Source organism: Erpetoichthys calabaricus, chromosome 6 (assembly GCF_900747795.2).
Source record: "Erpetoichthys calabaricus chromosome 6, fErpCal1.3, whole genome shotgun sequence".
Lineage (NCBI taxonomy): Eukaryota > Metazoa > Chordata > Cladistia > Polypteriformes > Polypteridae > Erpetoichthys > Erpetoichthys calabaricus.
The window spans coordinates 104,562,744-104,568,743 of NC_041399.2; positions in this window are offsets into that span (position 1 = coordinate 104,562,744).

The following is a 6,000-nucleotide window of genomic DNA, read 5'->3' on the forward strand; positions in this document are numbered from 1 at the left end:
AGAAGCTCGGAGACCTGTAAGACAAGAGAGAAGATCATTGTCCACAGTATGCAGGTTAACATTTCCTAGAACCATGCCCACAGGCATGGGTCGTCCAGTCAGAATTTCAAACGGCGACAGTCCTAATTGCCAGTGTGTTCTTGCCCTCAATCTCATTAAGGCCAGAGGCAAAGCGTCCGGCCAGGATAAATTTGTCTGCTCACAGATTTTTGCTAATTTAGATTTTAGGGTGCCATTATCAATTTGCAATTTCTGTGGTATGCCCCACCTAGGAATAATTTCTTTGATTAAAGCTTTGGCTACAGTTTTAGCATCAGCGTGTTTAGCAGGAAAAGTTCTACCCATCGGGAGAACACATCAACAATTACTAGACAATAACGGTAACCTTTAGACGGAGTTAGTTCAATGAAATCCATTTGGAGGTGTTCAAACGGACCCATTGGATTAGGTGTAATGGCGGGATTTACCTGGACTTACCTGGGTGCCCTTTCCTACATTAGACTTTTGACATAATGCAGAGCATCTGCAGAACTGTTCTGCATATGTAGAAAAGCCTGCAGCGTCCCAGTGTTTTTCAACATCCTGAATCATGGCGTCCCTTCCAGTATGGTCTAGACCATGAGCGATTTTTGCCATACCTGGGAAAGAAGCCTTTGGGAGGAAAGGTTTGTTAGTTTGCCTATGGGTCCAGACTCCATCAGAGAGGGACCATTCTTGGGACCATTTTCTTTTTTCTCTGTCCGTGGCTGCACTCTGTAAAGAAACAAGTTGATTATCAGGGTCCTGGTTATTTCTCTGTTGGAATAAAGAAATTGGTGTGTTATTATATGCAGCCTGTTTAGCAAAGTGATCAGCTAATTACTTTCCTTTGCTGACAGGATCTTGTTTTCCTGTGTGAGCTTGACATTTAACGATCGCTAACTTTGATGGTTTAGTTATAGCTTCTAAGAGGGATTCAATCAGTTTTTGATGTTGGATCGGTTCGCCAGCGCTGGTCTTAAATCCTCTACTAAAATAGAATGAACGGCGTGAGGTACCTTTACTGTTAGGTGCTCATGAGCACTTTGTTTGTCTGTATGTGGTTGCGTTACAACTGCATTCATTAATCCCCCCTTTTTCGTCCACGAACACAGTGAATGGACGAGAATATAGTCAGTGAGAGTAATGCATTTTTTTTTTTTTTTTAAATCACATAGAGCCTTGTCAGCCTGCTATATCACTTATATCACTGCATGCAGCCAGATCGCAGTGTTAGCTAGATTTTGTAAAGGCTGTGCTCCTCCTGAAAAACTTACAAGCAAACAACTTCTCAGGCCGCAAGCTGGTACTACTTTTAAATTAGGAATTCATCTCACCGTGGTGCTATACATGCTAGCCTCCAGATCATGGAAAAGTCCGAGGCGGAACCGGGTCAGCGACAACAAGGAAACACTAATTTCCGCGGCGACCCAAATGCCAACTGCAAACAAAAATAATCCATTTCGGGAAACACACAGCACAACTCCACAACAAGAAAACATTCCCACCAAAAGCTATGCAGCCACAGAGAAATATGCTGACTTAACCTGTTGTTTTGTGACCGGTCTTGGAAGGTTTTGAATGATGGTTAAACGGCCGCTAGAGAGAGCTCTTGTATCGCATGAAATGTCATGACCTAAATATTTAACGATAGCTTGAAGTAACTGCAGTTTTTTCTTTTTTCTCTCTTTTTTTTTTTTTCTCGACACTTTTTTATGGCCATTTTCACCTAAAAAGAATAGCAATTTTTCTGAGTGTCATGTGCACTTGTTGTTTATTTATTTTTCTTTTCTTTTTTCTTATCTATATACTGTATCAATTTATTATCTTTTTCCGGCCTAAAACCATAAACACAAGGGGCTTCAGTATATCCCTGAGGCATGACGGTCCAGGTCCATCGGCGGTTTTGAAAGGTAAAAGCAAACCAGGATTGAGAATCAGGGTGCACGGGAAATGGAAAAGAAAGCGTTAGCAAGGTCAATAACAGAGAAGTACCGGGCGGACGGGGGTGTCGTGGAAAGAATAGTGGATGGATTAGGAACAATAGGTGTTCTAGGAAAAAAAACCGCAGAGTTAACTTGTCATAGGACCCGTCAGCCTTTTTACAGGTAAAAATGGGGGAGTTGACTGGAAAGTATGTAATTGGAATAATCGCTCCTCGCCTCACGAGATCAGAATGTACGGCAGCGATGCCAGCCTCTGCCTCTGGAGACAGAGGATCCTGGACACAGTATGGGCGGAAGGAAGATTTTGAGAAAATCACCAGTGGCTCAGTGTGCTATCCTTCCATAATCAATTTTTCCCTTGGGACCACAGTGCTAAGGAAACATGGGGAACCAAATCTCCTAAATAGAAAACGCTTTGTGAATATGTGAGGTGCACTGAAGCAACTGCTTTAGTAGACAACAAAAATACATGGAATGTGCAAAGTTTCAGGGCATGTGCTGGAGGAAAGAAAAGATTCTAACCAAGGTGTGTCCACTTCAGTAGGGAAATACTGGGCAGTACAAGGCAGGGTGTCCGGGACTTGTAAGTGAGGAAAATAGGCATGAGGGGAAAGAATGAAGGGCTTTCAAGAGGAAGGTGTGCGGGGAGATGTTCAGGGTCCAGGCTGTAAAAGAGGGCTTGGGGTGTGAAGTGTGGCACAGGAGCTTAGGAATGGAGCAGCAAAAATCCTTTGTCAGGTAAACAAAATTGAGACTGACAATTAAGTCATAAGATCCCATCCCAGCAGTTTCACAGGACACAAATGATTTAACAGAAAGCAACGAGTCAATAATGAAACTGTTAATGCTGAGCTGTAATTGCACAGGAACCTCTTTCAGCGCATGGCTCCTGTGTCCATTTCAAAGGCAGTTTCTTTGCCATTAAAGTCAATAAAAGATCAGTTTCAGCATGACGAGTAAGCAAAGGAAACTGGAAAAAGTGGCTGGGGTCCCTGATAATTCTTAGGACCAAGGAATGTCATTAGGCTCAGGGAGAGGGGGTGATGGAGGCGCTTGTGTGGGCAGTTGCGTCTGAAATGTCCAAGTTCACCGCAGCCGTAACAGGCATATGACGCTGGCATCTGCTCCGAAGGGTTAGGCATCTGAGCAAAAGGATTATTAGGGTTTGATAAAAGGAACCCGCGTCCTTTTCTGTGCCCTCGCCCTCGACCTCCAAATAATTTTCCACGTCCTCTCCCCCTAGCCAGGTCAGTTCTTCCAGTATAGTAATTTATTTGTGCAGCCAAAAGTTTGGTCTGTGTCTCTGACTCTTTTAATTTAGTCTGTCTGTCAGCATGCTCTGCATGACGCTTGTCTTCCTCGAACGTTGCGGTTTTCCAGCCTTTTTGCAGGACGTGCAGACTTTGCTTTGAATGGCACTTCTCAGTCTCGAGATGAAAGGAGGCACTGCAGCATGAGTTCTATCGTTTATATTGTCTAGCCCAGAGTGATTAGCCATCAGATCTTGCAATCGGTGAGCCGGCTGAAAGTAGTGACCAGTTTGTGCCCTTTTTATATTTTTCTGCCAGGGCTCCTTTCAAAGGCTCTCACTGGGCGAGGAAAGGACCTTCATTCCAACACCAAGGGACACCGTTATGATCACCGTGATTTACAGTTGCCCATGCGGTGCTCAGCTGTCGACGGAGCACCTGTGTCCACTGTGCAGCATTTGTTTTATACATGTTATCCAGCTGCTGTAACAGCTCCACAAATTGCAGTCCACGGACTGCTCGTGCGCTGGGAGACAGATGACTCTTTTAATTTCTGCCATTACAATCCAGTAGCACCTTGTGAATGATCTGAATTATCTTCCTCAGGGTCAATATGTGAGGATGGGTCATAATGATATTGTTCATCGTAAAAACCTGCTCCAGACGGTTCGTCTGTTAACAGGGGTGTTGTTGGAGAAGAGGGTGCAGGAGGTGGAAGCGGGGGAGTTTTAGTAAGGAGGGGGTGGACAGATTACGGGGTATAGGGGGTCTTTCTTTTCGGTCTGCTTTCTTTTACTTTCAGGCTTGGGCGCTGTCTCTATCTTCATTTTCTGCAACGCTAGCAATAATTCTTCCTTGTCTTTTTTGTGTTTTGACTTCAGCAGCCAGCAGGTTGTTACGCCTCTGCTTATTCCACTTCTTACATGCCTTTTTAAATCCAACCCAGTCTGCTTCTCTATTAACTGTTTAGGGGACCCGCCTTTCAATCCCGACGGTGTACTAGGAGCCTGGTGATTCTCTGAAAATAATCCTTCTAACATTAAGTTTTGAGGACCCTGGGGGACCTGTTTGACTGGCGTGCCATTATAATTTCCCATAGTAAGCTGCAGGCCTTCAACAGAGAGCAACTCAATCCCCGATTATTTCTCGTCCCACTTGTCGTCCCCGGAATCAACCAGTCGACAAGTGGAAATCAACCTCCCCTCTTCCAAATTTCACACGTACTCTAACTGCCCCTTTCACCCCTATTCCTCTTAATATAGGAACGTGCCACTCGGTCCTTTCTACTCGAATTCTTAAGGGATGACTTACTAGCATTCACACTGTGCCGTCACTCTCTATGAATCCCTAAAACCCTTCTAGGTCGATACGGTATGATTCTCTATTCTTTCAGCATGCTTTTATTTTTTATTCTCTTTTATTATTTTTTTCTTTTCCCCGTATACTTCTATTTCTTCCAGCACACCAGTCAAACCAACAGGAATCCCCCGAATCTACTCACCGCGACTCCTTCTGCCTGCCTGGAAAAATCCCATCCAGTTGCTTTTCGTTTCGATCAGGAGGAGGTCAGCGACTCCCCACGCAGGAAAACGCCCAAGGTTGGCCAGTCCTAACTTTTACCGGAGCTGGTCCTCGATCCGCGGAAATCGGTCCACTTGGACGAACCCGCCCAGGGAGTCGTCTGCCCGTCTCCTGCCCCACGTTGGGCGCCAAAAACTGTGGACGAAAAAGGCACACTAGAAAGCAGACAGATAATATTTTCTCAATTCACTTTATTTATTCATTCGGAGTCGCAGTAAGTAGAGATTCAAAAGAGTATAACTTATTGCCGCAAAGCTCAATTGAACCCTGATCAAAAGCCAGGAGGGTTTTTTTTTATACTTCAGCATCTCATGATTAATAAGACAGAAAGAACATCCTTATCAAAACAGTAAAGTTAAACAATATGTCTGTTGAGCTAAGCATTATCTGTGTTTTGGAAGCTGAGCACAGGAGAGACGCCTTTGCATAAACTACATGTACAGTTCTGCAGCCTTGTGACCTTGTCCCTGAAACATTCACTCTGAGAAAGGGAAAAACAAGAAACAGCTTACATTTTATTCATCTGGACACTATTTCTCCTGAACCCTGGAATAACATATTTTTGTTAGTTCATAAGCCAAAGCGTCTCTCACTGGCAAGTTACAAAATAGTTATTATAAAGATTCTAATTTACTAAACACACAAAATACATGGTGCTGAGGAGAACATTCTTCTTCTACACCCTGACACCAGCAAAATACTACTTTTTCACAAAAAGACATTCTAACAGTATAAGAAGATTGTCAAGGGTGAAGCTTTTTTGAGAATTAAAGCAAATATATATATTGTGGCTAGGTGCACGTCTTAATTTAATAAAACCTAGGACACCAACCAGGTCATCCCATGTAATTTAACCGAATTGGTCAACAAAAAATAATGCCTCTTGGCATCTAGGCTTCTATCCTTCAGGCTTTTTACTAAACAAAAGGTAGACTGTAGGTTCAGAGACTGTCAGGAGCTTCATCCGGTGGGTCGCTGTGGTCACAGAAGATGCATCCTTATAGCTGGGGAACTGGAAGGGCCGTGGCTAAGTGCCCTCACTGGGTGAATTTTCAATGCTGTGGGAAAAACAGAATGTTAGAGACAATGCCCTTTCTCACCTCTTTAGGTTACTACATACTCGATCAAGCACATGAGGAGATCCTCTGACGCACTTGGGTAACAATATATATATATATAGTGACGCATGAGTCACTGTCTTGCAC